At 37.0% G+C, this 25,144-nt stretch overlaps 1 protein-coding gene across 11 annotated transcripts in view; it reads right to left on the reverse strand.

Moving 5' to 3' along the window:
• The window catches only part of CASK (calcium/calmodulin dependent serine protein kinase), a 395,225-nt gene that overhangs the window by 82,841 nt on the left and 287,240 nt on the right, over nucleotides 1-25,144 (reverse strand). The gene's annotated exons all lie outside the window — the stretch shown is intronic.

The raw sequence follows: 25,144 nt of genomic DNA on the forward strand, positions 1-25,144 counted from the left end.
AAATTACAGAACTTATTAATTACCATTCAGGTCCTGGCCCAGGTCTTTAATAAAGTTCAAAGTATGTTAAGGTACCTGGATGATGATAAATATATAATGCAGCTTACCAGGTTACAAATGAACATAGGAAATCTGTATTCACAGACTAAAAATTCATGGTTTCAAATACTCTGTTTGACTTAGTGTGAGTAACTAGGTTCATCTGCCTTCTCATCTTTGGTCCTAAACTAATCCTGCCTCTTTAACATTCAGTGCCCACTTTTCTTGCTGCTTGAAGAAGACCTTAAAAATTGGGGTATTCTCTATTTGATGAAAGTTAAGATCGACAAGTGTAAAGATCCAGAAGACTTAGTAACTGAGCTTGACATGATCAGAAGAGCTCAATGACTGTTTCAAAATGGAGTACTCTAGAGACAAAAGTAAGTAGCTTTTAAAAATCATTTTTTATTGGAGGCAAACAATCATAGATTTAGCTATCCTTTGGGCTCTCCAGAACCTATCTTCTTTTCCTCTTTTAAATAATAAATTTTTTTGGTTATTCTGAAATTGTACATCCACAAATATTTGCATTACAACATACAAGGATCAGAAAAAAGAGGACTGTATATGAAACCAGTGATTTTAATTACATATAGCTTATAGGATGCATTGTCCATGAAGGGAAATAACAGGTGCTACGCCTGCTCCTTTCAAAAAAGACAATTTCTGGTGGAAGTTCGAATAGTATCTTTAAGTAAGTTTCAAGATATCAAAGTAGGGCATGAGACAGAAATATGATAACTTAGCTTAGAAAAGAAGAATCTCAAGCCAGCTGGCAACAGTATTTTTCAAAAATATGAAAATGCCAACCCAAACTAAATCTGTCACATAAACATCCATGTAAAAACAATTATGGTGGAAAAAATGAAAAAAAAAAAAAATTGGCCGGGGAAGGACAAGACCAATTTCTAGGTAACACTTAGATTTATTAATTCAATGTTTGTTTACTACCTTAGAAATGTAACTGCTATGATAGCTTTAGAAATAATGAGTATGGTCATATATTATGCACATTTCAGAAGGTAAAGGGTTATATTGCAGCTTTCATTTGTTCTCCAAAATACTAGATATGTTAGCTAATCATTGGTAAGGTTTTTGTAGCCAAATTATTTGGAAATGTGTCTCTCTTTATATAAGAATTTAGAAACGTTTTAATGAATTATACAAAATAAGCAAATGCTTGAACAACATATTGTGTTGGGGTTTTTTCTAGCCCCAGGAATTGTCTGTAAGCTCACAGCATAGATGCAAGTACATGCTAATACATGAAGTGCCAATTAAAAAGCCTTCAGTGGATATTAACCTGTTCATTGTCCCTAAAGCTCGTCTTAGAGTCCAGATACTGGCTCAGGAAAATCAGGAGTTAGATCAGAAATTCAAGTCATAAACAAACTTGACCATTTTTGTTCTTTGTGAGCTTATGATCACCTATGTAAGGGAATAGGTCCAGGCCTCTAGCACTGTTTTCAGAGTCCAGCCAAAGTCAAGAAGAACAAACCCCTATTTCTGCCCAAAGGAAGCCGTGGGATGAGTCAGGCCCTCTTCCCTGTTTGCCACATTGGCTAATTAGAGGGCTTAAAGATCCCAAAACTGGAAGCAGTGTTAAAAGATAACATTCTGCTTCTCCCTTAATTGCTGCCACACAAATCCTAGAAGAGACTGACAAGAACATATCAGAAATGGAAGCTTTCTTGTACACAAGGGTAGTTATCTCTGTGATGCTCCCCATCCTGCTCTGGAGTCAGCTGGGTGAGCCACTTCATTTCACTGAAAAGGATATCCTTTAATAAATTTCATTTGCACGTATAAGCTGTGTGCATGAATTTTCTCTCTCTCTCTCTCTCTCTCTTTTTCTCTCTTTAGTCCTGACCTGCTATAGAATCTCTTACTTTGAGAGACATTTGATACTAAATGTAGGATTTTTAAAGGACAGAACAATTTGATTAATTCTTTTCATTTTAAGAAAACTTCTATAAAGTTAAAGAAATAGGATTCACATAGACTCCCTAATTAGGTTGTTGGGGGAAAAAAGCAGCTGAAGAGATGGTTCCTCTTCTTTTGCTATTTGCTTTTAGATTACTGGCCTCAATCTGACCTGAGAAACATAACTAAGCAGTCACTTTACAATCCACAATACATGAGGTAAAACGGTTGGTTTTGGTTTCAGTGAGGTAACAATGGGAATTATTTCCCCTTCAATCTTAAGGATGGGGCTCAGCTGGTCTGGTTTTTTTTTTCCTTCATACAGGCAATTGCAGTTAGCAATTATGAAGAAACTGAAAATTCTGTCCAGTTGGGACCAGCTCTCAATCCAAGATCAGTTTAAAAGGCTGAGTTACAATATCAATTCTGGGTCCTAAAATCTAAGAGGGCTTTTGGAGACGTGCTCATTTCTTGTTTTGGGTTTTATTTGTCTACAGACGTTCTTTCCAGTTTGAATCTTTCCCATCCTCTCCCTTGCCTGACTATTGCACAATGGAGGATTTATTTTTGAGTCTAAGAAATGAAGGCCTGCTTTGACCTTCTAGTTAAGACTAAAAACATGTTTACATTGGCCTAACAACATGTAAAAGGGCTTAGTTTAGCTTCTTTCTGGTCTGATGGCAGTTCCTTCTAAGGACAGTCACAGCAACTCTAGATGACACAGTTTGACTTGTCTCTTAAGTATTTTTTCTTCTCTTTAGAGCAAATGGCTTGAAATTAAGCCCTGATAGGTCACAACCATTCTTGGGGATTCCAACTGTACAGTCCCACTATAAAATCAGGTACATTTTATTATCTGCGAACTCGGGTTTCTTAATAGTAAAATCTAGAGTTTTGATGGCTGTGAAAAGTTTTCTCTATGTTCTGAACTCCTACTGACTACTTGGTTTTCCCATGTGTAAAAGGAGGGCCACCCAGTCCTAAATCCTATGGATCTGAATGGTCAAACCAGCTTTACATCTACTCTAAGGAGGAAATCCTTACTTCCTAGCCTGACCACCTCTTAAGCTCTGAACACTTAAATCAGGGTTATGTTGAAGTGACTATACTATTTATCATTTATTAGAATGATGTTTTAAGAACATGTATTTATAGGAAGATTGCATTGGAAAAAAGGTTCTGAATATCATATCTCTGGTTAGTTACTGACAATAATTATTGCATTTTGACATGGTTGGGAAGTCTACCATGGCAAAAATTAATTTTTCTATATCAGCTAAATATAAAACAGCATAAATACTGTCTAACAAACTACTGGCTAATGAATGAAAGATGACGCTGTAAGTCAGAATTTTCATTTGAGTGTGTTACAAGGAAAGAGATTTGGAGCTAGAAGGCCTGGACTGGAAATGTGGTCCTGCTAATAAGTGCCTATATAATCTTGGGCAAGTTACTTCTCTGGGCTTCACAGTTTTCTCACTTCATTAAAGACAGGGCTTAGACTGATCTATAAGATTAAGCCCCCTTTCCCCAACTCCAATCATCCAATACTTTCTGGGACAGAAAACACAGTACTCAGTATTCAATAATACCATGAAGAAGGATCTCTGCTTATTGAACTTGGAATGCATCTCACAATTAATTTAACCTCAGGAACACACATAACAGTGCCATGAAAGGATTAATTTGCCTTGGATGGTGGTGTTAGAGCTAAATTTAGTCTAGGTCACTATTTTAAGCCAACCCTCTGAAGGGTATTTCTTAATACCAAATCTGGGTTTTTGATAGTCAATATCAATTCCCTGGTTTGGGCAGCAACTCATGTGAATAGACTCAGGAAACAGAGGCATTGCTATAGTTAACAATACTCTTCAAGGAAAGCATACTATCCTTTTTAGGAAGACAGTTTACACAGTAGCTAAGCAGGGACATAAAAATAGCAGCCTCCATCAGGATGGAACAAAAGTCATGCACCAGATCACCAGACATATGTGTTTTCAGTTCTTGGTTTTCCTTATTGAGCACTAGCCTCACTTCAAAATAATTTTGTCAATGAAACTGATGCTTGGGAGATAACAAACAAATAGTTAGTAGAAGAACATAGAGAGTATGAAATAGAAGGTGTTTTAGAACATTTTTCAGAAAAAAATACACAAAATAAATGTTATCTGTAAGTTTTTCAAGATAAGAGAAAACTAAGCTGAGAGTTGTTCTGGATTTCATACAACTTTACGTATTTGTCAGTAGCATGTATAGCTCTGGGCAGATAAACATAATTTTAAACCTACAGATTGAAAACACACAGCAAACAAGTATGGCAAATTGCTGGCCATACCAGTTAGCCACAAAGATTAGCTAGGAGAACTATCAAAAAGAAAACATGAAACTGAGGTTATTGGTCTGGCAATTTGGGAGGATGAAGGCGTCATAGACAGCAGACATAGAGAATAAAATATTGAGAAGAGTAGAGGGTTTGGAGGAAAGATAATGAACTCTGTTTTGGACAAGATGAGTTAGAGTTGTCCAAAAGGCAGATAGTGATGCATGACTGTAGAGGAGGAGAGCACCTAGGGCTAGACACCAGTATCTAGTGCTGGTTAAGAGGACCTGAATCCTGCTTCATTCACTTCCCAGGTGTGTGACCCTGGGCAAGCCACTTAACTGATCAAATTTTATGTTTGATTCTGAAGGTAAGAGGGAACCAATGGAATTTATTGAGTAGGGGGTTGACATAGCTAGACTTACACTTTAGGAAAATAACTTTGGCAGCTCTATCGAAGATGGATTCTCCAATTCTTTCCTCAAGAGGAGAGACTTGAAGTTGGAGATCAATTAGATGTCTACTATGATAGTTCAGGTAATTAAAGTTCCTCATTTTTAAAGGGGGATTGGACTCTATGGCCTTTAGGATCCCTTCAAGCTTTGAATCTGACGTGAGACATCTGTCTCTTTCAAAAGCATAACAGTTAATATTTTTGCAGCTTCCCTTAATGATAATTCACTTTCAATCTCTCTCTCTCTTATTTTACTGATATAAGGAACTGTTGGATAAGGAAAAGGAAGGTCTCAGGTCTCTCTACCACAGCTGGTCAGCACCTTTTCTGCAACAGATAGTCTCAGAGAGTTGCTTAAAGCATTGACAGGTTAAGAGAATTGTCCAGGGTCATACAGACAAGATGTGTCAGAGGGAGAACATAAACACCCATACATACACAAATGAGTAAATACTGAAATGCACATGCACATACACATTTATAAAACCAAAGCATGTATATGTACAACACACACACACACACACACACATATATATATACACACACACACATATTCAAATAATTCATGTGCACACAAACACACAAATGCATACATATACATTTTCACTATGGACATAAATACCTAGGACATAAGTTGCATTATCCCTGTGAGAGCACATTTCACAAGATTTAGAAAAAGGATCAGGAGGATTAAGTAACCTAATGTTTTACAGGGGAACTTCACTGAAGAAGAATGGAAGCTCTTGAGAATTAAAAGTTATAGACAGAAGCAAGAATGATTCAGAATAAAAAGAGGAACTATCTAGGGAGAAGCAATCAACTAATTCAGATTAAAAACAAAAACATAAAAAGATGGAAGGAAGGGCAATCAACTAGGGGTGATAGGGTATTGTAAGAAGAATGTCAGGAACTTTAAAGTTCAGAATGAATTGAGCCAGGAGATAGAATGTTAAGGACAATAAAAGGATTGCTTTAGCTATATCAGGAGGATCAATGAAAGGACAAGGACCAGTGCATGGGCCAAATGGGATGATCATAATGCACCATGGTGCAAAAAATGAACTTTTCAATTTTTATTTTGCTTCTGTTTTCTCTTCTAAGGAGAAATTGAGTAAATAAACATTTGTTAAAGTACTTACTGTGCGCTAGGCACTGGGATACAAATAAAGGTTAAAAACAGTTCTTGCCCTCAAGGAGTTCACATTCTAATGTGGAGACAACATATAAAAACTTACATACAAACAAGATATACATAGGACCAAGTGGAGGTCATCTCAGAGTGTAAGCACTATGTTTGGGGTGAGGATGAGCAGTAAAGATGTCTTGTAGAAGGTGGAAATTTAGCTGAGCCTTGAAGGAAGCTAAGGAAGAAGAAATAAGGGAGAACACTGAAGGCTTGGGTGAAAACTAGTGTAAGGTATGGAGTTAGAGATGGAAATGTCCTGTTTGAGAAATAAGAAAAGAGGCCAGTGTTGCTGGATCACGGAGTACTGTAAGTAAAGTGTAAGAAGGCTTGAAAGGTAAGAAGGGGACGGGTCATGAAGTGCTTTAAAAGGCAAATAGAATTTTATATTTGATTTGAAATTTATTGAGTGGGGTTTGACACAGCCAGAGTTACACTTTGGGAAAAAAAACTTTGGCAGCTCTATAAAGGATGGATTCTCCAATTCTTTCCTCCAGAGGAGAGACTTGAAGCTTGGAGACCAATTAGATGTCTACTATGATAGTTCAGGTAAGAGGTGATGAGGGTCTGAATGACTGGCCACAGGGGAAGGCCCTCAGTAGGACTAGGGGTGCAGCAGGTTAAATGAGAGATGGCTGAATATCCTGCCTTTGTTCATCCAGGCCTGGATGGACTTGAACTCACTGAGATCAGTGTTATAAAGGCCAGGGCACAAGGACTGCTAAGGACACAATGCTCAAAAGCTGCTATCAAGTGAAGGCTGTGTGCTCTGGTCTGTGAACTATATCCTAGGCTACTTACTGAAGGAACTGAGGGAATTATTGTAGATGTAATTATTGAGATGTTGCTGTGGTTTCTGAAGTGGAGAAAAGTGCCAAGGTAACCAAGAGAATTGTTAACAATTTGCAGCTGAGCTCTCTCTCAGCTGCTTGGATAGTTTCTCTTCCCATCTTGCATGGCCCAACTTGGAGCCTGTGGGGACACTGAAAAGTCATCAAGCAGCTCATTTTATTTACTTCTCAAAAAAGGGTTTATTTTAGCCATTAATGTGTAAATTAACTGAACAATGACTCCTGTGGGAAATTTGGTGTAGGTATTTACTACTGGAAGGTACTGAAATGTTCAAAATCATGACAATGTTATTAACTCATTCCTGACAAATATCTTTCCTAAGACAAGCATCATCAAATCATCCTCTAAGTTATCGTTCCCCTTTCATAAAGTTTCTTAGTCTCAAAAGATTTTATTCTCAAATATGATCTTGCTAGCACCTTATAAAATGAAACAGTTAATCTTTAACCTAAGAAATCAAACCTGCCCACTTTCCATGAGGGAAAACCTTTAAAAATTAAAACTCAATATAAAATATGGAACATCTAAAATTTACTTCCAATGCAACATTTGAAAAACAATTAGTTGTTTATTAAAGTCTAGCCATTAAGAATTACGTAGAAAGGGATGCTATATTAAGTTGCTGCTGTAGATGAGTTATGTATTCATTTCTTGATTGGGAATACACTAAAATTACAATTACTTCTACAAAACAATTTTAGGCCTTATCATTAAAAAAACCAAACCAAACCAAAACACAAAAACTCTTAATTATGCAGCGCATTACATTTACTATGCAAACAGTAGTTTTGGACAAATGCTGACAGATGTTCCAATGTGTGCCAGATGGTAGGCAAATGTTAAAAAAACTAGTTTGTCAAAGTTTGTCAAAGATGGACAAAGAAAGGTGTAATCGGTGTAAGTCAAGTTGACTTACCAAGGTAAGTACCTATTTTATAATAGGAAAAGTTTCTGCAAGACAATATGAAGAGTGAAAACAACCACTCACTTACATTTTCTGAATTATTCAGTTAATCAGCCTTTCACCTACTGTGAATAAAACTAAAAATCCCAACACAATTAAGATTTTTTTTTAAGGCAATTGGGGTTAAGTGACTTGCCCAGGGTCACATAGCTAATAAGTGTCAAGTGTTTGGTCTGAGGCCAGATTTGAACTCAGGTCCTCCTGACTTCAGGGCCAGTGCTCTATCCACTGCACCACCTAGCAGCCCCATCACTTAAGATTTTTAATAGCAGAAATGGCTATTAACTGTTTATTGTTCATAGCTTCAAATTACATCATAAAACCAATTTAAAAATAATACTTTAAAAAGCATAAATTATACATTTCAGGAAATTTTAATCAACTACTTCAGTAACCTTTCACTATTTTAATATCACATTTATAGTACAATTTTTACCATTACCTGGCTTCTCATACATAGAGAGCTAATCCTGGGTAAAATTATTTTTCCATGCAAAAGTATGCCCCACTGACACAGATACCAACATTGCACATAAAAAAAGAAAAAACAAAACAAAACAAAACAAAAATAACTCCAAAGAAATCCTTTATAAATAGTCTACCTCAGCACTGGCCTTTTTTTTTTTTTAACTTAGAAACACTTCATATATGAAAATGAAGATCTCATGCAGAAAAACAAAAACAAGCAGAAATTATTTCAACAACAATATCTGAAGTATCAAAGGATAATACATATTTATTTGGTCAGAACTATAGGAAAGGCTAGATATATTTTTACTACAACTCAAATCTGGAACCATTTTTTCAGTCGAGGAGGAGGAGGAGGAGGAGGAGGAGGAGAAGAGAAAGTGAGAACAGAGACTCAACACCTTTAGCCTTTCATTTCAACCTGAACCTTTGTTTCCCTTAGCCAAAGATTCTTGGAAATGGTTCCTATAGTATTGAGCTTGTGAATATTCAAAAAGCAATCATAAAAACTATGAAAATATTACATCAGATGAGCCTACAACTGTTGGGCACCTAGGAAATAACAATGTTTCTTCTTAGACTGAGAAATGTGGCTGTAAGAGACAAACCTTTGAAGTGCTCAGCTTGATTATTATACAGTGCTTTATAAAAACTTTAATCCTTTCCAGAGTGAGCTAAAAATGTGATAGTAAAATTTAGAACACAGCTTAAAATGATAAATAACTAAGCTAGCTTTGAATTTCACAAAGTGATCCCTAAAACACGTTGTACACCTGGTTTGGTTTTAGATAACAAAAATGAAGCACCTCAAAAGGAACAGTCCAATAAGCATTTATTAAGGACCTACTATATGCCAAGGATTGTGCTAAATTGAATATGTTTAAGAAAAACTTCAAATCCAAGCAAACTAAAAAGAACAGACAAAGACTTGGAAAAATTTCCAATAGATCCTACCTACCAGTTCGCATTTTTTTCTGTAAAACAGGGGATGGAAACATAATTTGGCTCTTACAGTAGATACTGGCTCCACTAAAATCCTACTTTGATATCTCTTTATAGTGTGAAGATGAATCTGCCTTTTCCAAGGTTAAGCCAAGTGAACATAAGCTCTGACAGACTCTATGCATCAAGTTGGAAATGCCTTGAGTACAGGCCCCATAACATTTACATCTATGGTCTGAAAACAAATCTAGGTAACTTTGGACTGGTTCATCATTGGAGGGTTGGGCAGCAGGTATGCCTTGTTTTTGGATGCAGCAACTCATGAAGTTACCTACTAAGGTGCAGATGGAGTTGGGATCTGTGCCAGTTGAGGAAGTATCCACAAGGATGCTATCACAGATCCGTGAAGCACAAGTAGGCACCGGGGATGCTCTCCAGATTTTTCCCCCCATTATAAAATCTGAGAAACAACATCTTGAATTTTATCCCTGTAAACATCATCCATAAAACTGAGTAGGAAACATATAGAAGTAGGAAACATAATAGAAGAACTATAATGAGTACTACAAAGTTGTTTGTGTGGTAATGGTATGAAGCAAAAATAAAGGAAACTCAATTTCTGTTTGTTCTATTTGACTACTAAATTAGCTTATGAACCAAAGTTAGTAATCTTATGTTGACAGACAACAGTAATTTTTAAGATGGCAAATGTGCAAACAGAGGGCATATTCTGATTCAATTCACAATTACAACAGAAGTGATTTTCAAAAGCAATTATCAAAAATCAGAATTTAATAGTATTTTCAGTCCCTTAAAGAAAAATCTTGGAAGAAATAAATTATCTGAATTAATATTAATCTGAAACATTCTTCTAAATTACACATAATAAATTCCTTTAAGAAGTAGCAGTTTTATAGTAGTATTGAAGCTGTCACAACGTATACAAAATTCACAGGACTACATGTGAATTAGAATATAAATTACCTTGACTAGAAATTTAGATGGGTTTCTACGTCAGGGAGTATTTTGATTGCTGAAAACACTGTATAATTTTATAAATATAATCTAGCCCTCTCTATTCCTCTCACTGCATTACAGGCTCAGTTGTAGCGCCTATCCAGATATATGAACTGACTAACTCAATGGGCTGCCCATCTAATTGTATATCACAGTTTAAACATTAGCTTTCTTTTTCCATTTTTTTTTCCTGAGAGGGCTATAGGTTTACTTCTTTTAAGAGGTCACTGATGTCACTGTAATATTATGGGGTTGCTATTATGGGGTAACTGCAAAATCATGAAAGATCATGATCTTTGAAAAATTGAAACTGCAAGTGACCTAAAGGACAAGAGAGACACACAATTACCAAAGATGACTTGGAAGCAAGAAGTGTCCAAAAAAAAAAATTAAAAAAAAAAAGAGGTGCTATCCAGGAAATGTATGATTAGAAAAAAAAGTGGTAGTTGGTTGTCCAGAGAAAACAAGGAATTAAAAATGCACAGTGCTATTCTACAGTGACAGCTGTGGAATACAGGAAGGCTGCTAGTGTGTTTGGCAGAAACTATATGGAAGATTAATGGAGAACATCAATTAAGATTGTGCATTTGCAATGAGGAGAAATGGATGGATTGTGATCTGCACCATTTGAAGATGTGAGCATAGACCTAATTAAGTACTAGAGATACTGGAATTTACTGCAAGGAGTAGAAAAGGGCAGCATGATGAGGGATACAGAGCTGGCCTTGGAGTTAGGAAGACCTGGGGGTTCAAGAATCTTCTCCAATAGATACTAGGAGTGTGACCCTAGGCAAGTAACTTAATGTTCAATGCGTCAGGCCACTCTCTAAATATACAAGTTACAGGGAAAATACCGATCTATATAATGAAAAGAAGCGCCTACACTGATGATGAAACCACCTTAAAAAAAGGAATTACTATACGCATGTTTGACAATGCAGGAAGTCCACTCTAAAACATTCTTCATAAAACTGGTATATATGGGTATCTTAGACACACAGAGACAAAGCCATTTCGATTTTTTTCCTGATAAAAATTTCATAACTTATTTTTCCTCTAACAGTTTTGCCAACAGATGATTGAAATATAATAAATTCATGCCTCTAAATTGACAGATATGAATTTCATAACAAAATGCATTTTTAGATCCATGTTTAAAATAATTAAGTCTACATCTATCTGGTTTAAGTCAAACAAATTCAGAAAAATTAGCAGCATAGAATGTCCCCAACAGCATAAAAGTTGTTAATATTACTCTCCAAAAGGAAATGTCATTAGTTAAAAAAGACTGACCTAATCATCAAAAGAAGTTGTCCTCAGTGAGGCAACCGAGTTATCTGAGTCTTCCTACTTAAAAGAAAGCAGAAGTCAACTGTCAGCTTTCCATTTTACTGAATTTTGCCCCAGACATTTCCCCAACTTTTCTGTATTGTTAAGTTTTAAGCTACAGTAATTTCTCCAATCTGTTTCATTCTAACTATGCATAGCAGAGATCAATAGATATATCCCAGGGCATCTGAAACCCTGCAAAATCCTGGACAATAAAAGAACTGAAATAATGTAGCATAGGTGTACTTCCATCACTTGCTATGGTTAGAGAGGATGAAGGCCAAAATGAGGATACTCTATATGTTTTTTATTTTATACCTTCATTAGTGGTTTTTTTTTTAAAGAATGAAGAGAGGAATGATATATGTTTTTCTTACATACCTCCACCTTATAAGAAAATGAGGGCAGTGGAACTATGGAAGGGAGGAAAAGGGCGAGACAGACTGTCCATTCAGCTATACTTAAGCGGATTCCTATTTCTATCAAGTTTCTCCTTTTGTAACCCTTCTTATGTTAACAAGTATTTTGGGACTGTTGAAAGTGCGATGTTATTTCCCAAATAAGATGCTGGAGGAAGTATTCACATGGATGAGGCCACGTTTGTCAAAATGACAACATACTGGCTACTTATTTTTACTAATAATAAACTGATGCTACATAGCCTTCATGTGTATATGACAGCTCTACTCCTAAGCTTAATTTCTGACCATTATTTCTTTTTTTCTTTGTGTACTGCACATTCAAGCAAAGAAATGTCACTTTGAGTCATAGTTTTATAGGCACAGAATAGCCAGTTGCGCTGAAATGCTAATAAAATGAAAAAAAAATTGGCCTGTTTCCATGAATTCCTAAAGAAACTAAGGATATTTATTTGGGAAAAGAAAAGACTTAAGGAGAATGTGATTATAGTCTATTTGAAAGATTGTTGAGTGAAAGAGAGATTAGATTTGTTCTCCTTGGATCCAAAAGGCAGAACAGGGAATAACAGTTGAAAGTTAGAAGACTTCAGTGCAGTTTCTCTATCTGTCAAATGAAAAGCCTTAACCAGATGATCTTGTCCATCCACTCAATGTGTTGGAGCCCTCGGGCACTCTGACAATTCACCTGTCATCTCTTATCCCTTATCCTTGTCACATCACCGGTTCATCTTCTCTTCCTCTCATACAATGCCTACATAACATCTTTTATATCCTTAACTGCCTTAATGATGAGTGTTTAGTTAGGCATCTTTCCTAGCATTCTTTAAATTGATTTTACTTTCTACTGATTCTCTGAATATAACTGTCTGCCACTCTTTTCATAAGATTTTAAAGATAAGTTTATATTCTTACCCAGTGTTTTATCTTTAGCAGCCACCTCTATCTGACCAGCAAACAAATCAGACAACTGCAGACTAAGGTGACTTCTGGGTTCTTTTGGTTTAATTACATTGGTTCATCTTTTGTATTAAATTATGATTAGTGTTAGTGTCCCTTCTGTTGATCATTTCCAATTTTTAACTCTCAACTGCTTTTCAAATCGCTCAGGATTCAGTTGTTGCAATCATGGCATGTCTTTCTCTCATTCTTCTTCTTGCTTTTTGGTAATTCTAATCTTAGCTCTAAGAAGTTGATGATTTTGTTGTACAGATAATCAAGTGAGGATAATGCCCATATCAAAAACAAATCAAACTATAATCTCGTGTGTGTGTGTGTGTGTGTGTGTGTAAGAGAGAGGGGGGGGGAGAGAGAAAGAGAGAGAGAGAGAGAGAGAGAGAGAGAGAGAGAGAGAGAGAGAGAGAGAGAGAGAGAGAGATGCTATTTGGTACCCAGAGCTTACCAATTATTTTTTGCAATAAAGTGTTGGTGATATAAAGATATGACATTTCTGTGTAATTAATAAGTTTTGGAGCTCTCTTATTCCTTCCTCCTGAACCATGTTTTCCCTGTATATTTCTTTCTACCCTCACCTTTCCTTACTATTGCAACTAAAATTATCAAGCATCAGATTGAATGTTGATTTAATTGAGAGCTTTTTATCAGGTACTTCACTGAATTTCTCTTCTTCATACATAGCAACTGATAATAGTGCATAAGCTTCACTTTTCATGGTGGTCTTTTTTGCAAACACTTATCATTAGTACTATAATATGTGATCAAACAGTCCATTAAATTAAATATTCTATTACCTTTGGATGTACAGTAAAAATCACTATGCCAATTCTTATCTTGGAAGTGCTCATAAACCATTCTTCCATTTAGCTCTAAGCTTTTTCTTCTGGTTTCATTCAGAGCAAGAATGTAAAGATTGATATTATTGAGCTCTTTTAGTAACATTTCCACTTCAAGTTGATCAGTGGACAAGGATTTGATTTATATAATCAAATTAAAGTTTACAGGCAGAAACTGTGTTACTTGACACCTTCTGTTTTCTTTCCTGTCATTCCTGCACGGTAATTGTATTAGAATGCCCTGTATAAGGAACATCAAGGAGGCTAAGTTTGGCCAAGTTGTACAGTGAAATTTGGTGGCTATGGGAGTAAAGAAAGGGATGAATATGTGAGATGTTATGGAGGCAGAAATTAGGTGAACCTGGAAGACTGGAAGAATAGTGGCAGCCCTGACAGAAACAGTTAAGTTCAGAAGAAGAATAAGTTTGGAGGCAGGCGATAGGATGTTGAAGATAATGAGTTCTGTTCTATACATGAAGAATTTGAGATATCTATGGGTAATCTGGAATGTTTAAATGAAGCTGGTGATGTGTAGCTGGACCTCAAAAAGATAGACTGTGGCTGAATATGTAGATCTCTGGGTCATCTTCAGAGAGATGACAAGCTCATGAGGGCTGAAAAGATCATGGAGAGAGAAAAGAGGGCCTAGGACAGAACTTTAAGGTACATCCACAATTAGACAACGTGACATGGATAGTGATTCAGCAAATGAGAATGAGAAAGAATGGTGAGGAAGGTAGGAAGGGAACCAGGGGAGAGTAGTGTCAGGAAAACTCAGAGAAGAGAATATCTAGGAGGACAGGGTGATCAACAATTTCAGATCCTGAAGAGAGATTAAGAAGGATGAAGAATGAGAAAAATTTTTTTAGAACTGGTAATTAAGGGGTCATTGGTAAGTTTGGAGAGAAAAATTTCAGTTGAGTGATGAGGATGCAAGATAAATAGCAAAGAGCTGAAAAGTGAGTGAGAAGAGGGGAAGTAGAGGCAATGAATTTAGATAGCTTTTTCTAGGAATTTGGTAAGAAACGGATGACAGCTATTGGAGCTTCAGAGGATGGAGGGAGGTTGTGAGGATTTTTAAGGATAAAGGAAACTGCGTGTGTTTGTATGCGTCAGGAAAGGAACCAGTGTATGGGGAGAGACTGAAGATTGGAGACAGCAGAGATGACAGAAAAGTCAAGAGGGGTAGGATTAAGGAAAAATGTAGAAGAACTGGCTTTCAATAGCTGAAGGGCTACTTTTTTCCCAAAGACTAGAGTAAAAGAAGAGAAAATGGGGGATGATATAAAAGGACTGTGAGGTAAAAGGGACAAGAAGAAACTCACAGCGAATTTCCTTTATTTTCCCAGTAGGGAATGAGGCAAGGCCCTCAGCTGAGAAGGTGTGAGGGGTCTGAGAAGAAAAGGTTTGGTACACACTGTGGGGAATAGGATAGTCAATCAATCAGAGAGGAGTAATAGAACTGTCTCGCTGCAGTGAAGACCCAATTAAGGTTAGACAATATAGCTACAGTGAACTGGTCAGCTTGGTTGCATGACTTCTTACAGCTACATTCGGTAAGAAGAGAGAAGGCAGATGGTGGCAGTAAGCCAGAGCTGGGTTTTGGCAAAGTCTGGGCAGCAATAAGACAAGGGGGCAAAAAGGATTCAAGATATTGTGGAGCTGAGCTGGATACAAGGATTGGGAAGAGAGAAAAGTGAAGTCAGAGCGGGAAATGCCCTGAGAAATTCCTAACAGGTAGAGGGATTACAGGTCCTAACGGGGACAAATAATAGATTTAGGTGGGGCAAAGCAACGGCAGGGATGGAATGACAGGAATGTATGATGGAATAGAGGAATACCAGAGCTAGTATCTGGAGCTTAGACAAAAAGTAAGAAGACCTTGCAGAAGGATCACCTGGGTGATCACCAAAAAACCCAAACTCTCAAATCAGAGGCTATGCAAAGGACTTCATAAATCTTCCTCGGGAAAAGCAAGGTACATCAGAAGTCATCTAGTCCCACCACATCACTTTAAAGATGAAGAAACAGGCCCTGAGAATTCAAGTGACTTTCTCAAAGTCACAAAGTAGTAAACTCTGGAGGCAGGACTTGAACACAGGTCATGTGATACTAGTGATCGCACTCTTTTCATTCCAATTAATCAACAAACTTTTATTAAGCACTTTCTATGAGGGATACAAAGAAAAAAACATAAACTGTCCCTGACCTCAAGCTGCTTACATTTTAATAATACATAATATATGTATATTTATTCTATATATGCAAATAAGTACACACAAGACAACAGAGTAATATTTCATGAATTCTGTGGCTACTCCACATAAAGTGGAGATTACTTAAGTTCCTAAAAAAAAAAAAAGGTATAGCCATTCATAACAATCACAGGGTTCAGCATTAGAAAGCACTTTTGAGATTGCCTAGAACTTAAAAGGGAATGTAGTGTAGTAAAAAGAGGGCTACATTTGAACTCAGAGGAGGCCTTGGCCAAGATCTGAGTTGGGTGGCCTTTCTGAGTTTTAATTTCCTCATCTGTAAAATGGGGGTAATATGTTCACTACTTATTCCCTAGTAAAGATATATGGAAAGTGCTTTGCAAATCTTAAAAGTGCTATGTAAATGTGAGTTATTTGACCTAAGTTCAACCTTTTCATTTTATAGATAAGGAAACTGGAGCCCAGAGAGGTTAAGTAATTTCCTCCTGGTGTCACTGGTAATCATTAACAAAGCTGGGAGAAAAACCCCAGGTTTTCTGTCTACAAATTCCAAGCTTTTCATTATATCATCCCATTATGCCTTTTGTCATAAAAGTCTTAATATTAAAATATTTGAAAACAGATAGTTTTTTTTTTGTACAGCTGGAAATTTTCTTTGCAAAATATTCTTCTAAACTGAAATATGTAGTTAAGTCTGAGTAATGGAATGTCACTGGAAAAATTTAAGCTATATTTTAGCATATTCTTTAATATTCTTTTTAATTAAATAATTTAAATTTAGTGTTCTTTAATGTTTAACAAATAACCTGCAGATCTCTATTTTAATTATGTGCAAGTTCCTTTTTTATTCCTCTTTCATTTCATTTTAATTACTTTTGTTGTTCAGTCTTTTCAGTCATGTCTGACTCTTTGTGACCCCATTTGGGGTTTTCCTGGCAAAGATACTGGAATGGTTTGCCAGTTCCTTCTCCAGCTCATTTTACTGGTGAGAAATCTGAGGCAAACAGGGTTAAATGACTTACCCTGGATCACACTGCTAGCATGTGTCTGAAGCTGTATTTGAATTTATGAAGATGAGTCTTCCTGACTCCAGGCCTGGCACTGTATCCACTGAATGGGAAGGACATAAGGAAAGGAGTAAGGATGTTGGGGAAAGGGTGAAGGACGGGGATTGTATAGGTATCCATCCAAAAATTTATTAATATGTTATTGGTCTACGGATCTAAAAATAAGGATACTCCTTAAGAAAGATCAGGATATGAAAGCAAATTCAGTACGTAGAGAAATGTCATTCAGGATTAAGAATAGTTTTTCATGTCACTTATCCCACAAAGTCTTTGCTTTCTTGTGTTGGGAAGGTGGCTCTAGGTTATTGAATGCCAGGTCAACAGAACATAATCTCTAGCAGGATATAACAAGCTGTTTTGGAGGACTGGCATACAAAGTATGGACAGAATCATCACCAGCAGACAGTTCACTTGGTGATGGATTCTTTAGCCCGTGGAAACCCATGGAGAAGAAATGACTCAGAATGGGACATGGCAGTTGACGTGAATTATTCGAACAGCTGTGAGTAATCCTTCTTGACTTTCAAACTATAAACAAATCAGAAGAAAAAAGATGGATTGATCATGTGGTAAGAGCAAGGGATAACTGCTGGATGCCCTATTATTCCTCTGATAACCTTGTGACGCCAACAAAGACAGGAAGGGTCCTCAGGGTGCTGGATGGATCCTCTGTGGCAAACTTATGGGAGGACATGTGCAAGAGCTGCATAGGAAAGGCAGGCATGAGAGACTTGAGATCTTTATCAATGGAGAAAACAGATCACAGATGCCATCGAGAAACAGATTTGATGCTGATTTAAAAAGGATTCCTTATAGAAATCTTCAAAGTACTTAAGATGCTACATTACAGATATCTTTAATGATAGCATGCTTAAAAGAGATCCTTCCAAGTGGAAGGAACTTTGTTTTGTACAAAATTATCCTTTTATTCAAATAAAATTGTATGAAGTGATTATCATTAATTTCATTGAAATGAATGTACTTTAGCATTGCTCATTTCTGTGCATAATAAATTTGAAAGGGTTTGGCCAAGTTGGTTATTAAGCTAAGCTTGGGGTAACTGTGACTTGAGTGACTAATTATTAGATTATTTAAAATGTTAAACTTCCCTCAATATATTATGACCCACTTTTCTTTACATATGTCTGTGTATACAGATGTCTATCATCCATCCATCCATCTATCCATGTCTCATAGATTAAGAGCTAGGAGAGACATTAGAGGTCATCTAGACTAGGAGTGTCAAGGACCTTTTGTTAGTCTAGTAAAGTCCATGGAGGGATGTGGTGTCTCTTCCTCAAGAAGTATAATCTCCTTGAAGTCAGAGAGTCTCATTTCTGTTTTTGTATACCCAGCATCTAGGATATAGTTAAGTACTTAATAAATCATTTTTGATTATGTTTATTGCAGATAAATGGTAATCCAATTTTTCCTGGAAGATAATTAGATGGTAAGCTACTAACAGAGTTGTTGTGACAAAGGTGCGTTTTGCAAACCTTAACGTGTTTACAAATTTGAGTTAATATAATTATAATCAGAGACTATGTCTTGTTTATATTTCTAACTCCTCCAGCGTCTTGCCCCCAAAAAAGCACTTTCCTGACTTACTTTGCTCATACTTTTTCTGGTGAATGGAAAGACTTCCATCCTGTCTCAATCTGAATACTGAATTCCTAAATATTATCTAAAGCCTAACTAAAATGCTACCTCCTCCATGAAGACTTCCCTGACTCCCATTATCAGTAATGACCTTTCTAGTCTGTTATCTCACACAGCTCTTTGCTTGTACTTGTCTTATACACTGATTATATATTATAGTTACTTGTGGGTAACATCTTTCTACTAGACTATTAGCTTCATGGGGGCAGAGATTGTGTCTTAATTTTTTCTTTCTATCCACTCCTAAAGCAGGGTTCTACATGGAGTTAAAAGACTGTTAAAAACTGTTGTTCAATGGAATGAATTATTGATTTCATATTTTACTTTTTATCTTTCAACTATGGATTGTGTGCTCAGAACAAGTGTACAGGTTTCATGGGTACTGAGTATATTAACATACTCTATTATTTTCATGGGTACCTACAACACATGCATTATTGATCCAATCCATCTACCACATACCCACCAAAGTAGTTTTCCTACATGTTATTCCACAATTCAATATACTTCAATGGCTTCCTATTAATTCTAGGAACAAATATAAACTTTATTTAGCATTTAAAGCCCTTCACAATTTGGCCAAACATACCTTTGCAAATTTACTAAACATCCCACCCCTTCACAATACTTGAGTTAGTTCAGTCAAATTGGCTTCTGTACTGTTCCTCATATATTGCACTTCCTATCTCCATGTCTCTTCCCTGGAATGTACTTTCTTCATCCCTGCCTCTCAGAACAGCTACTTTCCTTCAAGGCTCAGTTCAAATTGTCTCTTTCTACATGAAGTGTGCTAGTCTTCTTCCTCAGAAAATTTTTATTTATTTTGTATATTTCTGTATGTACGTGTTATCTCCCCTGGCTAGTTTGTAAGGTTCTTGAAGGCACGACTGTCTCACAAAAATTGTCTTTGTATCTTCAGCACACAGCACGCTGACACATGGCAAACACTTAAATGCTTACTGATCAATTAACTACCAAACTGGTCTGTATAAATAAATATAAACTAATGAAAGAAATCCTGAGCAGTTGGGAATTTAGAAACATCTTGAAAAAGGTGAACTTTCATGGACAAAAAGGGAAGCAATCAGCTTGCTTACATAGGTATTAAATATATGCTTGATTCCATTTACCACAAATCTTCAGATGTATATTAAATTCTACCTGTGTTGTTCTGATTTGGTCAGCTCTATGGAAGTATCATAGAACTTTATGGATTTATGTGAAATCTATGTAAACATATAATCTTTTGCAGGTTTCAAAACACTTAGATATAAAAGCTATAAAAGCTAGTAAAAAAGCAAATTGCCCACTTTACAATATATAGCAGTGGGATGAGTAGATCATTGAATTAGTCCATCGGCATAGATATATTGGATAGGCACTTCAAATTTACAATGAGCCTGGCCCAAAATGAGTAGCAGGCTGGATTGCTTTTGGGATACTGTATAGTACTTTCAATGATACCAAGGGTTCTCTCTACTGATAAAGTTTACCTTTTAACACCAGTATTCTCTTGATGATATTATACCATGACCTCAGAAAAATCCTAACTGTAGGTGACCAAAAGGGCAATGAAAGGATTCATGGAGGGTGTAAGGAGACTATGACTTATTACCAACAATAATTTGCATGCAATAAAAGGTATAAGAGAATATTAAGATCATGAATGAATTGAAAAGGAGGTTGGTGGGTCAATTACCAAGAGCAAAAGATAACAGATGGATAACATACACATAACATACATGACAATTATAGTAGCAGCTATCAAACATTAAAATGACACAGAAGTGCGACAGGTAGAACTTACAAGGATTTATGGAAGGAAATGAATAAGAATTGTATGAGATGACAAAGTGTGGATTATTGTGATGGCTAAGGGAAAAAAGTTGCTCTAGAGCTGGGGCAAAGAAAAGGACTGAGTTAAATAAAGACCCTGGTCTAGGCTCAGAATGTAAGGAAACAGGCCCTTTGATACAATATTCAGCAGTTATATGTTATATGTTAAGGTAGGCATATGTATGTATATATACATATGTAACATACACGAGTGTATTATCTTAAAATACAACTTTAGGATACTTGGAGGAGATAGATCAAAAAGAGGAATAGGGTTTTTAATCTTAGAAACTGACTTGAGTTACACCAAAAACCTTCAGGGAGGATACTAATGCCAAAACAACTGTAAGAATGCCGATGGGAATGCAGCATGAGCAGAATTCAAGACAGGTTGAAAACATGGTGAACTGAGGAAGAACTTATAATTAACTAAGGCAGTGATGTGCAAATACAATGGGACAGTTACCAAGACAATACAGTTTGAATTCACACTGAATCAGTGCAAGACTACACAAACTGCAACAAATAACAACTGAGGCAGGATATTAACTGGGCTATAGCAGGGGATAAGGCTTTGGGAATTACTAGGATAGGGAAAGAGTGGAAGGTAACAGCATAATAAATGACCTGAATTCAGATACTACATGGGGAACCTGGAAAATGCTTGCATGGAAGGCCCATTCATTAGGTGTGGGGAGAACTTACCTTTTAGATGAAATTATACAGGCTCACAAACATACTTAAAATAAATCCAGGTTGGCACTTATACCCTGGGAAAACCATGATGAAGGTATAAAAAAATGCTGGTAACACTTTGGGTCACATTGCCAGTATGATCACCTACCTTTGAGAAATTGATTGTTAGGATTAATTTGGTAAGAACCTATCAGACTTAGTGAGTTGCTAGAATCTTCATTGTAAAAATGTGTGAGGCAGAATTTAATTAGGGGCAATAATATTCACAGCCCTTGACCAAAGGTTCAGACAGAGCACAGGGAGGAACATGATCTGCCTTAAAACAGGCCAAAGAGATATTTGTCCTTAGAAAGAGGAAATTTGAAGGTTTATTTGATAACACTGCAGACTTTACAGTTTGAGTAATAAGAAGCATATTTCACTGAGTGCCTGGGTCTGGGAATCTTTGAAAGCGGATTATCAAGGATAATGGCAGAAAATAGAAAGGGAGGAATAGTTGAAAGCTGAGAAGGAGAAATGGGGTCAGGGGCTGGACAGGTTACAGAGAGAAATAAACTGCCTTCAGCAAGAAAATAAGCTTTTAAAGCAAACTGGTGAAGGACACAGGATAACTGAGGCATGGCTATAAAGGAAAAGTGCTAAATCAGGAATTGTAAAAACATTTTTTAGAGGTGTGCACACTGACATGTCAAGGATGGTACTCTGTCTTCCTACTCAGTCACAAAGAGCTAGAGGGATAAAATCTTCATGAAATTCTAGTAGGCTGGAATGGGAAAAAGTGTGTGTGTGTGTGTGTGTGTGTGAGAGAGAGTGTGTGCACACATGTGTACATGTGCTGTGGTGCTGGACTTGGCACAGTACATCATCATTTTACATTTAGTTAACATAAAATGATTTTCAGTTTCCAAACTAAATTGTGATTAAAAAGCTAAGCAGGTTTTGATTTCATTTTGATTCTATCAGAGGAATTCTAGTGTAAAGGATCAAATTTTGTGCTTGGAGTCAGGAAGAAATAGCTTAAATCTTGCCTCTGACACACATCTGCAGTGCCTTAGGGGAATCTGGCTAGGACTGAACCACTACATCACAAAGGAGATAGAAGTTTGTGGTGATGGAGAGAGTTCTCACAGCAGGACTGACTGGTCTTCAAGGACCTTTCTTGCATTTGCATGTTTCATTCTGTGAATTCTTTTATAAACATAATTTTTTTCAATATGGGTTTGGTGGACTGTAAATCATAATGGGCTATAAGTTATGTTTTGATATGATTCTAATTTGGGGCTGTTTCATTATACTGGTAATTAAAATTAGTTATTATGGGCAAAGTTAGATGTCCTTGTCATTGAAGGGAAATGGGGTCCCACTGACTTAGAGAGCTGTGATATATTTAATTTGATGTTTTCTATGCTGGGTTTCTGTAAGCATCTGAGATGGTCAACCAGGAGAGACACACAGATGAAGCAGTTACTCTGTGTGAATAAATCAGACATTTACATCCAGTTGGACTACTCCTAGAACTCAGGATGGCAGAAAGGTAATGGGATGACTGCTTCCTACTAGTGGATTCTGGATCACCCATCAATATGTTCATTGGTTAAGTGCAGGCACAGGAGACAGAAATTGTTAAGAGGTGCTAAGGTGGTGAGGAATTAGGATTTAAATAACTTGTGTGGACAAGTTATTTTCAGGGCCCAAACTGAGAAATTCTGAGAGTTAGCTTTTCATATGCCTTAGAATTTGGATACAACTAGTTTAGACATAACATCCTGGGGATACAGGCACTATGGGAAAGTGATGGACACAGAAAATTCTAGCTGGAGGCCAATTTAGTTACAGTTGAGGTGGCACTGGAAGGACTTAGTTGAGAAATGGGAAGGTGGCACTGGACTGTGGAGTCAGGAAGGCCCTGGCTTAAATACTGCTTTACACACTCACTGTTCGACTCTGGTAATATCGCAACACATGTCTCAGTGTCCTTATCATCTCTAATATTCCTTCTAGATTTAAATATATAAACCTATGATTTGTGACCTTGGCTCTGGCTAAAAATCAATATTCTCTTTATGGAGAAGTACCACTGGATATAAGGCAACAGATAAATGGATATTGGACTGCCCGGGTCAGATTTCTGTTATTATTTGGTCGTGTCTGATTCTTCGAGACCCCATTTGGGGTTTTCTTGGCAAAGATCCTGGAACGTTTTTGCCATTTCCTTCTTCAGCTCATTTTACAGATGAGGAAACTGAGGCAAAAAGGGTTAAGTGATTTTACCCAGGATCACTTAGAGCTACTAAGTGTCTGAGCCCACATTTGAGCTCAGGAAGATGAATATTCCTGACTCTGGGCCTGGAACTCTATCCAATGCACCACATGGCTGCCTCTAGGTCAGATGGCAAGCTGTAAATTCCCTACGGAAATAAGGAACTCTCCTTAGACAGAGGTCTATGGTGAGCAACCACTCCTGGGTAAAAGAACTGCTTTGCATTGCTTTTGGGGCCCAAAATTAAAGAGGGACTATGAAGACTTTTTCTTAGAGCGTGCCAGAAATGTTCCCTAATCCACGATTTCCTTGAGTGCCTGGTCAGATCTCGGTAGGGAAGATTTGGGTCTTGGCTCAAAGTGAACTTTATTAGCCTCATTTCCCTATACATAGGATGAGATTCAGCAGTGCCTGTTGGTGGCACTGACAGGGGATAAGGATGTGTACCTTAAACTCCAGTAAGTCTCTTAGGTCAGTTGGGCAGTTCTCAATGTAACTGGGCTGCATAAAGACTTAGTTTTCATTATGACAGTGATAGAAAATGTTCCTGGAAATCAACTAGCGGATTCATTGTATCTGACTCATTTTCACTCATTTAGACAAGCTGGGAGGCACACCTAAAGGATAAGCTTCCCAAGGAGAATGAATGTATTCTGAACCTGAAAGAAATTGGTGTACAGAGGGCTAGATTTGGATAAGGCAGGGCCCATACGTGGTTGGATTCTCCAGATATGTCATACCATGTATCTGCAGATAAAATTGGTATAGGCTCAAAGGGACTTTAGAGGTCACTTAGTCCAAACCCCTCATTTTACACTTGAGGAAACTGAGGTCCAGAGAACACACCCAAGGTCACTAGTTAAGTAGAAGAGATTTAATTCGAACCTAGGTCCCTTGGCTTTCCACAGCTTCATGTTACTACAATTATCTTCCTAATTGGTCTCCCTGCTTCCAGTATGCTTCCTTTTAATCCATCCTCTATTCAGCTGCCAAAATAATCTTTCTAAAGAATGGAGGTGAGCATTTACTCTCTTGCTCAGAAATCTGCAGTGGCTCCTCAACATCTCTAGGATAAAATATAAACTCACTGTGGCATCTGCAGCCCTTCACAATATGGTCTGAGCCTACCTTTCCAGGTTTATTCACAACTCTCCTCCAAGCAGTCCATGTTCCAGGCTAACCTGCTGGTGTTGTCCAAACTCAACATTCCATCTCTCAACTCTGTGCTTTTAAAAAGGTTGTCCATCTCCACACCTGGAATGCCTCCCTTCCTCATCTTCACCTTTTAGTCTCTGTCTTCCTTCAAGGATAAGTTCACTTCTGAGAGTCACTCTTTCCTGATCTCCCTAGTCTTGAGTGCTCTCTCCTTCCTCAAATCACCTTCTATCTATTTACATGCTGTACTCTCAGGAGAAAGTAAGTGTGTTGAGGACAGCAACTGTTTCTTCATTTTTATTATGTTATTTCCAGGACTTGGCACAATGCCTTACACTTAGGGAGACACATTAAATATTGATTTAATGAATTAATGGTGGATTACATACATGAATGCTGAACGTTAAGTGCAGTTCACATTCCTATGCTCTTTGCTACTGAAGCTTATTAAATATTTTCTTGTTAAAAATACTTACTGGCATAGCTATTCTAAAATCAGGCAAACCACCTAAAAAAACCCCTTCAAAATAGGTAGGAAGAAAGCTGAAAGAATAT

The sequence above is a fragment of the Vombatus ursinus genome, unplaced genomic scaffold, assembly GCF_900497805.2.
Source record: "Vombatus ursinus unplaced genomic scaffold, bare-nosed wombat genome assembly UNPS02014809.1, whole genome shotgun sequence".
Lineage (NCBI taxonomy): Eukaryota > Metazoa > Chordata > Mammalia > Diprotodontia > Vombatidae > Vombatus > Vombatus ursinus.